Source organism: Neovison vison, chromosome 5 (genome assembly GCF_020171115.1).
Source record: "Neovison vison isolate M4711 chromosome 5, ASM_NN_V1, whole genome shotgun sequence".
Classification (NCBI taxonomy): domain Eukaryota; kingdom Metazoa; phylum Chordata; class Mammalia; order Carnivora; family Mustelidae; genus Neogale; species Neogale vison.
Genome location: NC_058095.1, coordinates 518211 through 535804, shown reverse-complemented (window position 1 = coordinate 535804; position 17594 = coordinate 518211). Strand labels below are relative to the sequence as shown.

Sequence of the window (17594 nt, the reverse complement as noted above, 5' to 3'; positions counted from 1 at the left end):
CAACAGCCCGGGTCACTGAGTCCGTGTCCCTGCCACCCTGCTTGCTGCCTGGGGCCCTTCCACAGATCGCTGGCTGCTCCTGAACATGTTACTTCAAGAGGTTTCTGCTTTGATCTTTGCCAAACTTCTGAGCCCCCGAGGGACTAGGAACTTCAACAGCTTTGCCCTGAACCAAACAAAACCACGAAAAAACTCACGTGTGAGCCACGTGACAGGCGTGTTCTGAGGAGTCTGGGCGTGATTTTGGATCCACCTTCAGTCTGGCGGCGTCCGTCTCCACGTGAACAGCTGAGCTCCTTGAAGACACCACCCCTTGGCCGTTGTCCCTAGAACAGCAGCACAGACCCTGAGTCCTGGTCAGAAGGGGCAGGGCAGGGCCAGGACTCGGGACCTCTGTGCTGTGTGACACAAGGCGATAAGTGACAATCTTCCAGTCCTGACCTCCACAACCTTAGAAAGTGTAGTGGTAATTTGTGTGCAAAGATTTGACATTTTAAAATTACCAAGTTCCTGGAATTCAATAAAATATTTTTACTAATTTTAATAGAGTATCATTGTCATTTTGATAAACTGAGGCAAGCTTTTTCATTTCTTTTTCTTTTTTTTTTTTTTTTTTGGTGCCTTCAGCATGCCAAAGGCCCAGAGCACTGGAACCAATTACCAAGGAGCTGCTTGGGTGTCTGCTCTGCCACCAGGAAGGGGTGTTCAGTGTTTCCCCGAGGAAGAGGCACCGGGCGTTGCAGGCAATGGTCACGGAGTCACGGATTCTCCTCTGTGACACTGCGGTTGTGCAACCTACTTGAGGCTGCGGCTGTTGCCGTCATTTCTTCTACAGTCTCGGCCTTCGATCTAAGAATCAGGATCACTGCCAACCGCAGAGATTTATCCTGCCACGGGATGAGTCTCCCCTAAAGAGGCACGTGGCTCTGTGAGCTCCATGTTCTAACACGATGACCGTCCAGCCACCAGAATGCCCGTGCCCTGGGCTGCTGGTGTCCTGGAGCTTGTGGGCTCTGGGCAGTGGGGGAAGGAGGAGCGGCCAAGAAGGATGGCACAAGGCTCCGTGGGAGCTCCGAGAAGCGGCACCTCAGGGCTCAAGGACAGCTCGGCGGGGTGAGGGGGGCTTCGTTCCCGTACTGAGACGCTTTCTCTCGCACAAGCAAGCAGCATGGTGGGCTGTTTGAGATCTGCCCGCGCTGTGTTCACCGGTGCTGGAGAGTGTCCAGCCTTAGCCCCGCTTCTCTCAGGCAGTGTTCCTCTGGTCATTCATTAGGTTCACCTTGAGACTGAACTATGTCCAAAGAGAGGGGACGGCTACCCGAGACCTTTGTCCAGGAAGAAGATGTTGAAGGAAGAGCCTTCAGAGAAAGGAAACATTTCGCTAACGGGAGGTCTTCCCTCGTAGGAAAAGCACTGCCCGTTCGAGGGAGCCCCCCAGTCAGGGCCACGTTTCATCTGCAGGGTAGACCTCAGGGCGTGCTGTGAACCCACCCGCAGTCGCCCTGTGATGCGTCCGCGCACAGACGGAGGTGTAAGGACCATGGGGCACCGTGACCCCGTAGGCTGCCAGCCAGCACCCGCAGGCTTCTGTGACATGCTGCGCCGCACACACTTACCACCACTGCTCCCTCCACGTTTATGTCCACAGCAACACCGGATGTTAACCAGGGCCTCGGGAGCTCTGAGGACACGGGTAAGCCTGTGGGCACAAACTGCCGGCGTTTGGAAATGCCCTTCAGAGCTCCCCACAGTGTAGGCACGGTCTGCCCTATGTCTTCTCAGGGGTTGCAACTAACAACCCTTAAATAATAAAGCGGTTATCCCAGTTCTCTGAAAAACAGCAGCAGGCAAACTGGGGCTGGGAGAGTAAAACTCCAGGAACAACCACTATACTGATGATATCCCCATATTTTCCCCTCTTGTATCTCCTGGAGAGCCTGAACACCGGAACTGCACATTAGAACCAGACGACACAGTACTGAGGGACACCCCTTCTCCACTCGGCAGAGCACGGGAAGGGCCCGTGGACTTGGAGGTCATGAAGCTGCACACCTGCATGCAGGGACCGGCTCTGGACACACAGTACTCAGACAACAGGGACCGGAAAAGGGGACACCTGTACATTCCAAAGAGGGTGTGTGTGGAGGGAAGAATCCCTGTGATGTTTTTCCTTCCTTGGGGCCTCAGCTTTGGCCCCAAGCTGGACCTAGTCATAGTGTGCAGCACCACAGGGAGGCGGAACCTGAACTTTTTCAGCCAAAGGACCGGGAAAAGCAAGCAGTATCTGGAAAATGGAAATATGGGAAAATCCCGCAAGGCCCGTATGATACCTGGGTTCACCCTGAGCTGCATGTGTCTGGAACTGACTTGAGGAAGTAGAGACTCTACAAAGTGAATGACTGTAGAGATTGGTCCCTGGTGGTGCCACAGGCATAGACCCAAAGAGCACTGCGTGGGCTTGGTAAACAACGGATGTCAGAACCACAGCCCACCCGGGGCAGATCAGCACATTCAGTCTGAACATAGATTATTTGCCTGATTCCAACAACATTCTCTAAAGGATTTTAATAAGACTCAGTGTCTCATGATACTAAAGATGTCCAGAATACAATCCACAGTTACTCACCATTCGAAGAGCCAAGAACGTCTTTAAAAGGAAAAGAAAGTTAACACATGTCAACTTAAATGTGTTGGAATACTCAGAAGAATATAATTAGAACTTTTATATAAATATGTTTTATTATAACCATACTCCATGAAAGAAGAGCAAATGCTCTTGAAATAAACCAAAAGTTTAAAGTGAAAAATACAATGGGTAAACAAAAACATTTGGAAACAGAAACAAACGGAGCCTCGGGGACTTGTGGGACTGTAAGACTTCATGTATGTGTTTATTGGATTCCCAGCAAAAGGAGAAAGACATTGGTGTAAAAAAAAACTTCTTTCCCAAAATGGTTGGAAATACTTCAAATCTGACAAAAGACAAATGTACAGATTCACAAGGCTCGGTAAACCCCAAAAAGTTAAACTCAAAACTATGTCAAAACACCAAGGACCAATGAAACTGAAGCTTTTTAATCTTGAAAGCCACCAAAGAAAAGTGACTCCTTATACACAGAGTAACAACAATGTGAATAACTACAGATTTCTCATCAGAAACCAAAGAGGCCATATGACTGGAGAGTTTTTAAGGCTGAAAGTAACCATCCATCTAGAATACTATGTCCACAGAAAATGCCAGAATACAGATGAAATGATATTCCTAGACGAAGGACAACTAAGAGTCCTGAACCATGGGACCTCTCAGAAGGCAATGTTAAAGGACGTTCTTCAGGCAAAAAGTAAATGGCAGAGAGAAACTTGGAACTTGAGGAATGAAGAAAACTCAGCAGAAATGGAAAGATCTGGGCAAATACACTAATGTTTCCTCTCAAGTTCTTTAAAAGATGTCTGACTTTGCAATATAACAATTACTGTCTTTCAGGGTTTTCAGCGTATGCAAATGTTATATTGACGAAAATGATAATATAAAGGAGGAGGGCAAAGGTTTCAAGTGTCTCCACATTTCACTTGAAGTGGTGAAACACTAATTCTTAAGTAGACTGAAAAACTACTTAGAATATTGTGATCATTAGTGCAACCACTAATAATACTGAACAAAAAGCTAAAAGGTAAATGGAATGTAAAAAATGTTTCAAATAATACAAAAGGAGGCAGGGACCATAAAACCAAAGGGAAGAAAAACACGAACTAAGCAAAAAATAGGGCAGAATCATCAATAATTACATTAAATAGAAACAGCCTAAACATGCCAATTAAAAGAGATTGTCAGAAATTTTTAAAAGTAGCACTTTCAAATGCATCAAAAAGAATAAAATACCAGGAAGCCTGCATGGCTAACTTGGCTAAGTGTCTGACTTCAGCTCAGTCATGATCTCAGGGTCCTGCGATCAAGACCCACGTAGGACTCCCCACTTGGCAGGGAGGCTGCTTCTCCCTCTCCCTGCCGCTCCCCCTGCTTGTGTTTGTTCTCTTAAATAAATAAAAATCTTAAAAAAAAAAAAAAAAGAATAAAAAACCTAGGAATATTAAATTTAACCAAGGAGGTGAAAGACCTGTACTCTGAACACTAAAATAGTGATGAAGGAAAGTGAAATGACACAAATAAATGGAAAGATATTTCATGCTCACGGGTTGGAAGAACCAATATTGTTAAATGTCTATACTCTGCCCAAAACAATCTATAGATTTAGTGCAATCCCTAGCAAAATACAGATAGCATTTTTCGCAGAACTAGAACAAAGTCCTAAAATTTGTACTGTACCACAAAAGACCACAAAGAGCCAAAGCAGTCTTGAGAAAGAACAACAAAGCTGGAGGTATCAAAATGGCAGATTTCCAGATCGTCTAGAAAGCTGTAATAAAACAGTACGGTTTTATTACAATGGAACAGAAGAGAGCCCAGCAATAAACCCAGTTAAAGGGGGCAAAAATATACAATGGGGAAAAGACGACAAATGATTTTGGGAAAACTGAACCACCTTCTTGTTCTACACATAAAAAATAAACTCAAAATGGATTTAGGACCTAAATGTGAAATCTGAAACCATAAAACTCCTAGAAGAAAACAGGCTGTAACTCCTTGGACATCAGTCACAGCAACGTATTTACGAACATGTCTCTTCAGGCAAGAAAAACACAAATAAACTTTGGGGACTACACCAAAACAGAAGTCTGGAAAGCAAAGTTAACCATCAACAAACAAAAAGGCAACCTACTGAACGAGAGAGGTCATTTGCAAACGATATGTCTGATAACGAGTTAGCGTCCAAAAGAAAGAAAGAACTTATACAACCTACCCCCCCCAAAATATGATTAAAATGTGGGCGGGGGACCTGAACAGACATTTCTCCCAAGAAGACACAGATGACCAACAGACACATGAAAATATTACCGGTGGCTTCTCCTTCAGTGCACGTGGCTCTTGGTCCCACTGCTTCAAAGAATGGACAGGTGGACCAGATGAAGAGTGGAGGCAGCAAAGTTCACTGAGTAACGGTACAAAGCTCCCAAAGAGGGAGGCCACCCGAGAGGGTTGCCACTGGAGTTTCTAAGTCTAAGGGTTTTTTTTTAGGTTGTCGACAGGGCTGTTTTTTATCTGATTAACCCTCCCATGCCTGTCACCCAGTCAGGTTTTTGTCCATTCAAGTGGGAAAGGGGGAAAAAAGTGGAGGGCTCCTTCCAGGGTGATGTAAAGTCCTTTTAACAGTGGTTTTCTCTATAGGGTGGCTGGGGCCTCTTGTCCAGGCCTGCATTTCTCCTATCCTTCACCAGTAAGATGCTCATCAACAATCGTGAGGGTAACGCGAACCAAAACTACAATGAGAGATCACCTTGCACCTGTCAGGATGGCCGTTACCAAAAACACAAGGAGTCACGAGTGTTGGTGAGGATCTGGAGAAAAGCGAACTTCCCGGCACTGTTGGTGGGAATGTAAAGTTGGGAAACAGTATGGATGGTCTTCAAAAAGTTAAAAAATAGAGAAATTACCCTATGATGCAGTAATTCCACTACTGGTCATTTACCCACAGAAAACAAAGATAGTAATTTGAAAAGCTGTATGTGCCCTTATGTTTACTGCAGGATGGTTACAGCAGCCAAGCTGTGGCAGCAGCCCAAGTGCCCACCCACGGATGACCAGGTCCACAAGATGTGTATTATCTATACTGGAATACTATTCAGCCAGAAAAAAAGGATGAGATCTCACCATCTGCAACAACATGGATGGCCCTAGAGGGTATTACATACTTACTTACTTACAAATTTGTACATACTTACAAATGAGTAAGAGAGAGATAAATACCGTACGATTTCACTCACATATGGCATCTAAAAAAGAAAACAAATGAACAACGAGGAGACCCAGAAATCCAGAGAACAAACTGGTGGCTGCCGGAGGGGGCAGGGAATGGGTGAAACAGGTGAAGGGGATTAAGAGGTACAGACTTCCAGTTATAAACTAAGTCGAGAAGCTGAAAAGCAGAGCATAGGGAACACAGTCAGTAATACCGTAACCGCAGTGACCGATGGCAACACGAGGCGGGAGTGTGAGGGACAGAACTGGAGTCGCTGTGTTGTGCACCTGCAACAGAAAACAGCGTGTCCACTCTACTTCAATGACAATTTAATTTTTTTAAACATTTTATTTGAGGGAGAGTGAGAGAGAGCAGAGAGAGGAGAAGGTCAGAGGGAGAAGCAGACTTCCCAGATCTGGGAGCCCAATGTGGGGCTCGATCCCAGGAATCCGGGAACATGACCTGAGCCGAAGGCAGTGGCTTAACCAACTGAGCCACCCAGGTGCCCAGTAAATTTTTTTAAATAAAAAAGAGAGAGGCTGGATCAAAAATAAGGCCAACTCACTCTAAATGATATGAATAGGTTAAAAGTAAAAGGATGGGAAAGCTGTATTCTGCAAACACATCAAAAAAACGTTGGAGTAGCTGTTAATGTCAAACAAGTCAGACCTCAGAATAAGGAAAAGTACCAGGTATAAACAAGAACATTACATAATGATAGAGGGTTCACTCACCAAGACACATTTAACATCCCTGAGGGTTTAAGCACCAAACAAGAGCCTCAAAATGAAGCAAGGACTTCGGTTTTACTTCCCACGCGTCAGGAGCTTGGAAGCTGCCACTCTGTCCTGGCAAGTAAACAGCTGAACACCGAAAAAGCAAGAGCCTTTCTTGGATCCACAGGAGTCAGGAGGCCCTGGGGGCCAAATTCTTCCCAAAGACCAGAGAGCCAGTGGCCGAGGCAGGGAGCGGCGGCTGACCCGAGCATGGACCCTTGCAGAGGTTGGCGGAGGGGGCCGGTGCTGCGCTAGGCGAACCTCGCAGGGGCGGGGGCACTGACGAGCTGTGGGAGGCTGTGTGCGGGCGGGAGGGACAGCCTCACCGGCAGAAGCTCAACCAGCCGCTCGGGAAATACTGAAGAAGCGGGGACAGAGGAAAACTATCCTGAGATCCACGGAAGCAGCTTCAGAAGAGGCCCTAAGGGAAAACCCGTTAATGGGTTAATGGCGCCTAAGCTGCTAGAGGGTTAGCGGCCCGACTGCCCCGGGGAAGGGGAACACCCAAGTCCAGCCCCCCGCCCCCTACCCAGCTTTCCGCCCCACCTGAGCAGGGTGAAAGCCGAGAAGCACAGAGCAGCAGGCTCAAGGCTCCCTGGAGACCATGCCTGACCGCCGGGACAGACCACCCTCCCCACAGCTGCCTCCCTAAAGGCCTCACAGCAGCTCCTTCCACGGGGCAGCAGCTCCAGCTGCCAAGAAAAATGACAAGCCTTAACTTAAAGGGAAAACCGTTTGGGGAGAGCTGCCTCCGCGCCACCAGGGCAGGGGACATAAAGCAGCTGAGGTTATGACCACGCCAGGGGCTCTGATGCAGAGGAGACTGCAGCAAGCGTGATGGGCATCGTGCGGACAGACGGACGGGAACCCGACAAAGAACTCAAGAGAACGGGTGCGGATCGGAAATGCAACACCAGTGTCTCGGATGGGCGCGTCAGCAGACGACACAGCTGCACTTCGGGAATTATCAGCAGAAACTTCCAAAACTGAAAAGAGAACAAAGACTGAAATCAAACCAAAAGCTGAGACTATCCACGGGCTGCTGGAGGATCACATGACGTGTGTGTGTGCTCGTCGCGGCAGCACGAGAAGGAATTCTGGGCTCTTCAAAGGAACAGAGGAAATACTTGAAACGATGATGATGGAGAATTTCCCCCAAATTAATGTGAGACATGAAACCACAGGTCCAGAAGCTCAGGGAACACGCAGGAAAAATGCCCCCAAGCCCCTGTACCCAGGCATATCATTTTCAAAGGAGGGCAACACAGAGAAAACGGTAACAAGAGAAGCGGACGCTAATCCGGCTGTGGCAGTCATCACTTTGAACATCACCGGTTTAAATGTAAAGTAAAAGACTGTCAAAGTGAATCAAAAACCAAGACCCTAGTGCATGTTGTCTGTAAGAAACCCGCCTTAAATAAAAAGACACACACAGATTAGAAGAAATAGTTGGAGAAAAAGATATTATGCTAATACTGATCAAAAGAATTAAGAGTAGGTACGTTCTTTCCAGTCAGAGCTGACCTGAAACCGGGAAAGTCAGCACAGATTAAGGAGGGTGTTGAGTAGTGATACAGGGGCCAGTTCGCCAAGACAACATAAGGGAAATGAAGCAAAAGAAGAGAAGTCTGTATGACGTTTAGATACATTTCGATACAGCAAGCCTGGGGGTGCCCTCCTGGCTCCATCAGTAGGACGCGCAACTCTTTATCTCAGGCTTGTGAGTTCAAGCCCCACGCTCGGTCTACAGATGGCTTAAAAAACAATCAAAAAGAGGAGCCTGGCTGGCTCAGTCAGTGAAGTACCTGACTCTTGATTTCAGCTCAGGTCACTCAGGGTCATGAGATCGAATCCTGAGTCAGGTTCTGCAATGATCGTGGTACCTGCTTAAGATTCTCTCTCCCCCTCTCCCTCTACCCACCTCCCCATACCCCTCATTCACTCTCTCGTGAATTTAAGGAAATCTCTGGCAAAAACATCAGCTGAACAACAAGCTAAAGGAACAGACTTCAGAGACCACACAAGACGAGAAATACAGTCTTTGCAAAGGCAGCTGGAACAGTTATCAAGCGAACAGATGACTAGAGCCTTCATGAAGCAACAGCAGTCCCCTGGGGAGCAGAGAGAGTCTGATTTCCAGGGTTCCCGTGCGGCGGTATTCACACATGCAGCTGCCAACAAAAAAATTACACAGCACAGAAAGGAACAGTAAACTGTGGGAAAAAATTGATAGACCATCTGCAACGAAGGCCAGAAACTAGACTTTAGACTAGACAAAAGACTATATTTTTTAAAGATTTTATTTATTTGACAGAGAAAGTGAGAGAGCTCACAAGCAGGGGGAGCAGCAGCAGAGGGACAGGGAGAAGCAGGCTCCCCGCTGAGCAAGGAGACTGAGGCGGGGCTCGATCCCAGGACCCTGTGATCATGGCCCGAGCCGAAGCAGACGCACAACCAACTGAGCGACCCAGGCACCCCTAGACAAAAGACTTTAAATTAATTGTCTTAAATATGCTTAAAGAGCTGATGGAAACCATGGACAAAGAATTAGAAGAAACCAGAACAGTGTATAAACAAGTAAGGGAACCAAAAAAGAGAAATTATAAAAAGGAACCAAGCAGAAATTCTGGAGTGGAAGAGGACATCTGAAATAAGACCTTGACGTCAGGCGTCCCAAAGCAGATTTGGGCAGGCGGCACGAAAAATCATGAACTCAAAGACAGGGTAATTACAGCAACATAATCTAATTGGGGGAGGCGGGGAGAAGACAGACAGACAAAGAAGGGAGGGAGGGAAGAGAAGAGAAAAGGAGGGGTTGAAGGAAGGAAGGAAGGGCTGGACCTGTGGGACACCATTCGGCGCACAGCTGTACCTACTGTCAGAATCCCAGAGGAAGAGAGAGAGAAAGGAGCAGGAAAATATAAGAAATCGAGGTTGAAAGCTCCCCAAGTCTGATGTACAATGGCCAAGAAACTCAACGAAATTCAAGCAGGAAAAGCGCAGAGGTGTACAGTCTATCTCACACTGAATGGTACCAGACTGCAAGTTCTTCCTACAAGATCAAGAGAGAGACAAGACCCCTGCCCTCAGCACAGCGGTTTGCCAGCGCTCTGGACGGCCTCGCCACAGCAACCAGGCCAGAGAGAGAGAAGGCACGTAGGTGGGAAAGGAAAAAGCGACACCATCTCTGCAGATGACACGATTCTACAGATGGAAGGTCCCACAGGCTCACACACAGCAACTGCTACAGCAAAGCATTCGGCAAGGGTGCAGTGTCCAAGGCCAAGACACAAAGATCAGCTGTATTTCTAGGCAACAGCAACGAACAACCCAAAAGAAAATTAAAAAAGAACAAGTCCGGGCACCTGGGTGGCTCAGTGGGTTAAGCCGCTGCCTTCGGTTCAGGTCATGATCTCAGGGTCCTGGGATCGAGTCCCGCATCGGGCTCTCTGCTCAGCAGGGAGCCTGCTTCCTCCTCTCTCTCTCTCCACCTGCCTTTCCGCCTACTTGTGATCTGTCTCTGTCAAATAAATAAATAAAATATTTAAAAAAAAAAAAAAAAAGAACAAGTCCATTTACCAAAGCATTGAAAGAATAGAACCCTTCAGAGTAAATTTAACCATGACGGTAGAAGATTTGTAATTCAAAACTATGAACAAAGCACTGCTGAAAGAAATGACAAAACCCTGAATAAATGGGTATTTCTCCTGTGTTCCTGGGGAAGAACCCTATCGCTGCGACGGCAATACCCCGGGAAGCGAGGTGCGGCTTCAGTACAGCCCCTACTGTAAGCCCCATGGCCTTGTGCAGAAATAGAAAAATCATCCTCAAATTTGTAAGGATATAAGGGGCCTAAGTACCTACAACGATGTTGAAAAAGAACAAGAAAAAAGCTGGCGTGCAGATACTTCCTAATTTCAAAACTTCCTACAAAGCTACAGGAGGCAAAGCAGTGTGGTTTTGGCGTAACAGCAGACACAAGGGGAGAAGAGAACAGAGTCCAGAAATCAACCCACACAACGACCGCCAATGGATTTTCCACCAGGGCCCCAAGAACATTCAGGAAAAGAGAATGGCATCTTCAACAAATGAATAATCAGGGGCGCCTGGGGGGCTCGGTCGGTGAAGCGACTGCCTTCAGCTCAGCGCATGACCCCGGGTCCTGGGATCGAGCCCTGCTCTGGGCTCCCTGCTCAGGGAGTCTCTGCTCCCCCTGCTTGTGCTCTCTCTCTCTGGCTCTCTCTCAAATCAATAAATCAATCTTAAAAAACAAAATAAACACCCAAATAAATAACCACATGCAAAAGAGTAAGGCTGGAACTTACCCCATTTCATAAACAAAAGTTAATTCAAAATGGATCAGTGGCCTAACAGAGCTAAGACTACAGAACTATTAGAAAAGAAAATATAGGGATAAACACTCGTGACCTCAGATTTGGCAACAGATTCTTGGGTTTGACACCTGAAGTACAAGCAACAAAAGAAAAAATCAATTATGCTTCTTTAAAAAATAAAGCTTTTATACACCAAAGAATACGATCGAGGATGTGAAAAGCCGACGGAGCGAGAACACATTTACAGATCGTGTATCCAGGAAAGCTCTGGAATCCGGCACATCACCTAAGCACTCTTAAAACACCACAAAAAGTCAACCCAATTTACAAATGCAGGAGCGCAGTCCTGCCACCTGCTCCGACAGGGACTGGCCTTGGGGACGCACTGAGCAAGTGGACACGGAAGGAGACACACAGTGTGGCTCTCCTCACGGAGGCCCCGGGGCGGCGGACCCCCGGACAAGGGGCGGCGGCTCCCAGGGGCTTGGGGGGAGAAACGGGGACTCTCTGCCTCATGGGCACAGTTCCGATTTGTGACCGCGAGCAGCTCTGGAGACGCGTGGCACTGACTTGTGAGCGTACTGGTCCCTGAGCGGTACACAAAAATGGTTAAAATGGCTAATTTTGTCATGTATGTTTTACCACAATGAAGAGAACTACACGAAGGCCTAGTTCAGACGTTTCTTCGAGGGCACAGCACGGCCGCTTGTTGAGAGACCGCGACCCGGTCCAGGCCGCAGGCGGCTTTCAGGAAGGAAACGGAAAGCCCCAAGCGTCCGCGAGTCTGTGCAGAACGGGGACCCCCAGGGCCCGCAGGCAGGGCCGCGAGGCGGAGCCGCTGCCGTGGAAAAGTCTGGCAGCTCCTCGGGCAGGCGCAGCATGACCCCGGGACCCGGGGCCGGAGTCGGGGCCGCAGCCAGGAAGGGCGAGACTCGCGGGCACGGAGGCGAGTGCAGCGGCGCTCACGGCCCCTTCGGGGGCTCCGACGGCCGGAGAAGCCCCACTGCTCGCTCAGTCCGGGGCCCTGGGGGTGGGCAGGGATGGCAGCGAGCTCGGGTCCCTGAGGGGCAGCGGGGGGGGTGAAGCGACCCTGAAAGCAGAGACAGACCGTTGGTGGCCGCAGACCTGTCCACCTGGTGGTGGGGGTTCCTCCTCGGTCAGGGACGACGTGAGGCCCAGGTTACGGCACTAGCGCGTCCCATCAAATGTGGCAGCAGAAAGCTCCCCGCCTGGGCCCGCAGAGCGGCACCGTGCCCCGGAACAGCGACAGTCTGTGGGGTGCGCCCTCGAGACCCCACCGCCCCCACCCGATGACCGGCCTGAAGAAACAAGGGCTGTGCTCCCCAAGAACCTCTGCCCGAGCCTGCACAGCCGCGTCCCTGGCTGTCTGGAGACAGAGGTCCCTGACCGGGGCAGGGGAGGCGGCACGAGCCACCGACACTCTCGGGGCACAGGAATGGACGTCGGGACACACGGCACAGCCGCCTCGGAGGGCTGCGCGCCGTGTCCCCCCCGGACGCGCCGAAGCCCTGCCCTCCCCGACCTGTGACCGCGGCCCCCCTTGCAGGCAGGGGCTCTGCCCCGGGACACGGGCCCCTGTGAGAGGAGGGCAGCCAGCGTGCAGGGGACACAGCCGAGTGACCACAGCGGCCCCAACCCTCCCGCCAACAACTTTCGGCCCTGCTGACACCAGTCCAGACGTCCAGACCCCAAACCTGTACAAGAATCACTCCGAAGTCCCCCTCGTCGTGGCCATCTGTCGCGGCAGCCCCGAGGGGTTCCCATCCTGTACCGTGTCTGAAGCCCGGAGTCCAGACAGGCCGCACGGGGGTGCCCGGCCGTGGGGGGCGCTGGGAGGCACGGGCGGGAGGAGGGGCCGTGCCACCCCGACTGCGGGGAGGCGTCTGTCCCGACTCACAGCGCGGTGCGCCCCCGAACGTGCAGTGGCCGCGGCGTGACCGGACCGACGGCCGCCCTGTGAGGGGCCGGCTGGAGGCAGGGGCAGCGCGGCCAGTCACTCCCCGATGCGGGCATCCAGCCGGGCTTCTTCCCGCTGCCTCTCCTTCCCCTGGAGGCCCTGCAGTCAAAACCGAGCATTTACGTGCTGCATGAACTTGGAAACCCTCCGCGGAGAGAAAGCCACGGCACCAAGGTCCCACGTGGTGATTCCCTTTCTCGGAAATGCCCACAACGGGCGAGTCCACGGGGCTGGGGAAGGGGCGGTGAGGACGGCTCTCGGGCACGAGGCCTCTGTGCTGGGGAGAGAAGGACGCAGGAGGTGGAGGTGACGGACTGAATGTGCCCAAGGCCATAAAGTGCTCCTCAAAACGGTCAAAGTGGCCCATCTGATGTGTATTTTACCTAGTTCACCAAAATTAACAAAACTACAGTTTCACCTGGAGAAGGTGGGGTACAATGCGATGTCCATACTGACCTAGAGGCCGGTGGGGACCCGTCCCAGCGGGCACTGCTGCTCTGGCTTCCTCTGTGGAGGGCAGTGCCCCATCCAGGGCCCCTGGAGACTCTGGAGACAGACGGAGCGGCCCACGCCCCAGCCTCCGGCTGCCGGCACGGACACGTGCCCGGGGGAGCCTCCTCCCTTTACCTCCTCTGCCAGGCGTGGCCCCCACGCACCAGGCACCAGTGGCCGGGGCTGTGGGACCGAGACACACCCAGCTGACATCAGCGCGGAGAGAGGCCTTCAGGGGACCTCCGCGTCTCCGTTCCCTCACAGCCATGGCTGCGGTCCCAGAGGAACCTCCATCCGCGGTGCCGGCACGGCAATTTCGCTGGAGCTTTCCTCACCTCAGCCCACGCCCCAGAGCACACTGGGGGGCTGCCCGATGGCCCCCCGAATCATGGTGTCGGCCATCTGGGGGTGCGGCGAAGGTCTCTCTGGGCTGCCGGCAGACCTCAGCCTCCAGGTGCCCGAGTCCTTGAGGACTGTCCTCTGGGTTACACGCCTTCAAAAGAGAGCACAGTGAGACAGGAAACAGTGATTTTCTCTGAAGATCTTGTTTCTTCATTGACAGGGAGAGAGCGAGGGCACAAGCAGGGCGTGCGGCAGACTCCAGCAGGCAGGGAGCCCAGGGCGGGGCTGGATCCCAGAACCCGAGATCATGACCTGAGCCGAAGGCAGGTGCTTCACAAGCTGAGCCCTCCGGGGGCTCCAGAAACAGTGAATTTAACACGCGTCAGAGCAGACAATTCTATTCTTAGACAAGTAACTCCTTTTTGGTCTCCATCTTGAGACCAGAAACCTTACCCATTCTTGTATCCAAACAAGTGACTTAGTCTACTTGGCGGCTCTCCCTCCTGCTTGCAGGGCGCGGCGACCGAGACCCTCCCGGGGTCCCGAGACCAACCTCCGGGTGGTAACCAGCTCCTGTCCGGCTTGGTCATGGAGTGTTGTGGCTTGGTCATGGAGCCTCCTTAGGGACGTACCCAGTGCGGCTGAAGGGACAGGGCACGGTCAGCACCAAAGCGGACAGCCAGACACGCCAGCCCCCCTTGTGTTTGAGCCGGAAGAAAATACCATGATCTTCTGGAGTCACCAGTCTGCTTTGAAGGTCAGGGACACCACGCTCTGTGGCATCCTGCCAAACACTGGACTGTCATTACCTCCGCCTGCCCCTGAGAGGGTCAGAGGCCATTCATCTCCTCAAGAAGAGGGAAGCTCGCCGCCAGGAAGATCCCGATGCCGGAACTTCGGCAGCCGGAGGACCAGGGGACGGTGGCGTGGCAGGTGTCTGCAGGCCCGGTGAGCGCCACGGTGGGGCTGCAGCAGGGGGCCTTCTCTTGGGCGGACTCTAAGGCCCCCCCATTCGCCAACTGTTGCCCCTGCCCCTCGGGTGCACGTGGGGTTAGAATCCAGTGAACACTTAGGATTTCGAGGCTGCTGCATAAGGCAATGGTTTTAAAATTAATGCCCAAACCACAAAATGACCTGAAATCCACAATAGCAAAATGCGGATATATCAATAAATTAATGTCATAAAAATCAAGTTACACGCGAGCAAGCCTTGTACACAGAATACATCTTCAAGTATGATCCAGCCAAATTCAGCAGTAACTGAAGAGTAACAGGAACGACACTCCATGACCAAGCCAAGTGGGGCTGATCTCGGGACTGCAAGCTTGGCCGAGCCATCGGAACCAGTGGGATTCACGTGAGCAGAACAGACGATAAACAACGTGATCGCTTGACAGACGCAGAAAGACCACGTGACAAAACTGCACCCCCACGCCCAGTGACGTGAACCCGGGTGAGTGCCTCGGGGCTCCCCGCTGCCCTCCGCCCTGCCAGCGCGGGCACTGAGCGGGCAGTATGGTTTCAGCAGGATTAAATGCTTAAAACAAGAAAAAAAAATCTGTATTTCTCAGAGAAATATACGGTCTCTACGGGCTACCACCTGTGATCCCTAGACACAACCAGAAAGTGCTGGAAACACAGACGTATGAATGGGACTCCTCCTCTGAATAAAAGAGAAACACAGAATCACAGAGGATGTCACTATCAATACGGACAAGGATGTAAGAAAAAAATGCTCAAATGAGCAAATAAGGTTTGCTAAGAATCAGAAACTAGCTTTAGAACAAATACATACGAAACAGAAAAGACAGTTACAGGCTTTAACACAGAACGGGCAGCGAAAGGTCATTAGTAGCAATAGTCAGTGATAGATTAAAATTACCCTATCAAAACAAAAAGGAAAACCTAAAAACTATATGAACAGGCCTAAGGCCAGTGAGTGGGACAACAGAAGAGCTGTTTCAGATGTGTACCTGATTCCCAAAAGTGGAGACAACAGAATTATTTCAGGAAACAATGGCTGAGATCTTCACAAATTTGATGAAAGCCATAAATTGACCAATTCAAGATATTCAATAAGCCCCATGCATAATAAATTCAAAAACCACACTGTAGAGATACTGTTTCCCAAGGACGAAATCAGAGAGGGGACAAACCCTAAGAGACCCTCAGCCACGGGAAACAGACCGAGGGTGGCTGGGGGGCGGGGCTGGGGGCCGGGGGCACGGGGTGACGGGCGCCGAGGGGGACTCGGGATGCGAGGAGCACCGGGCGTCGTGAGCAGCCGACGCGTCACTGCCCTCTGTCCCTGAAACTAACAGTTCACTCGGTGTAATTAAAAAAAAAAAAAAAGGGGGGTGCGAATGGGGGCTCAGTGGGTTAAGCCTCTGCCTTCATCTCGCGTCATGATCTCAGGGTCCTGGGATCGAGTCCCGCATCGGGCTCTCTGCTCGGCGCGGAGCCTGCTTCCCCATCTCTGCCTGCCTCTCTGCCTGCTTGTCATCTCTGTCAAGTAAATAAATAAAAAATCTTTATTAAAAAAAAAAAAAAAAAAAGAGTGCCCAGATGCTAACCTTGCGAGACGAGGACAATTAGAGGCACGCCAGGATCGGGGCCGCCGGATGTGAGCGCGTGCGTGGGAGACGCGCAGACCAGACCCTCTTGCAGGAGTGCAAAGCCCACGAACAGTGCCCAGCGGGAGGTGCTGCTCTTCGACCCACGAGCTGGAAGCAGAGACACAAACACTCAAGACACAGACGCAGCGCGGCAGACGCAAACTGAAACAAACCCCAAGCAGAAGAGACGGGAAACGTCCCTCCCCCAGCAACAGACGAAACACACCAACCGAGAAGCAGGGAAAGACCTGAATAAGCCGTCGACAGGCGAAATGCGCATGGCCACGGAGGCGTTCCCAACGTCCCACCTGTCCTCGCCACCGAAGAGGACAGTGACTGCTCGGAGCCCGGTCCTGGTGAGGCTGGCGCGGCCGGTGCTGGGCAGGGAGGGTGGCACATGTATTTGACAAGTGTGCAAACATGCGCACAAGGATTACTGTTTCCTAAAGGTCTGTCATAGCAAAAAACACAGATTAGCACCTCTGGGCAGCTGAAGTGTGGCCCGACCCGTCCGCAAGCTCTCTAGCTGAGGAGCGGCTGCTGGAACCGAGCTGCCGCATCCCAGGGGCAGAGGCTTTGCAGGAGCGGCCTTCTCCCGAGGGGCAGCCCGGGGCAGTTCCACTCCAACTGAATTCTCCCATCTGTTCCTTCCTACTTTACGGCTTTGTGAACTTCGACTACAAGCATCCTCTGACCCACTTCGAGGATCAAACTTCTGGTCCAAGTTCCCCAAGTGCTGTCGTCACTCCGACGCCTGTTACAGAAAGAACGAAGGGAGGTCAGGGGCCCATCGCACGAAGCCGTCTCTGCGTGGCCCCGGGAGAGGCAGGGGGCCCGTGGCGCCCAGCGGCAGAGCGTGCGGCGGGCTCCTGGTACTCCGCCGTCACCCACGGGCCGAGCGGGGCCAAGGGCTTCTGAGGACACACCCTGACTAGCGGGACAGCCCAACCTGGAGGGTGATGAGGCTGCCTCCGTGGCGTGGAAGGAAGGAAAGGTACGAAGGGCCGGAGGAAGACCCCCGTCTGCGAGAGCACGGACAGGACAGCTAGTGAGCGGCGCCACCCAGGCAGTGACTGGATGTTGACACGGACCCCTGCTGCCCAGCCCAGCCCCCAAGTGGGGGACCCTGGAGGGAGAACTTGTCTGTGTCCCTCTGATGCCCATGCTCGGGGCCTGCAGGACTCAGCGGCCCCGGCTTCCAG

At 51.6% G+C, this 17594-nt stretch overlaps 1 long non-coding RNA gene across 3 annotated transcripts; it reads right to left on the bottom strand.

Annotated features, from left to right (window-relative positions):
- Window positions 1-237: 237 nt before the first annotated feature.
- On the bottom strand, window positions 238-7112 carry LOC122905857. Of its 3 annotated transcripts, none has more exons than XR_006384486.1 (4): window positions 6590-7112; window positions 6070-6142; window positions 662-1699; window positions 238-326 (listed from the first exon to the last, which is right to left on the bottom strand). It is a non-coding gene; the product is annotated as an uncharacterized LOC122905857 (long non-coding RNA). The 3 variants fall into 3 exon arrangements; XR_006384487.1 differs by lacking the exon at window positions 6590-7112 and having other exon boundaries at window positions 662-1358; window positions 1617-1699; window positions 6070-6231; XR_006384485.1 differs by lacking the exon at window positions 6590-7112 and having other exon boundaries at window positions 6070-6231.
- Between the last annotated feature and the right edge of the window lie 10482 nt (window positions 7113-17594).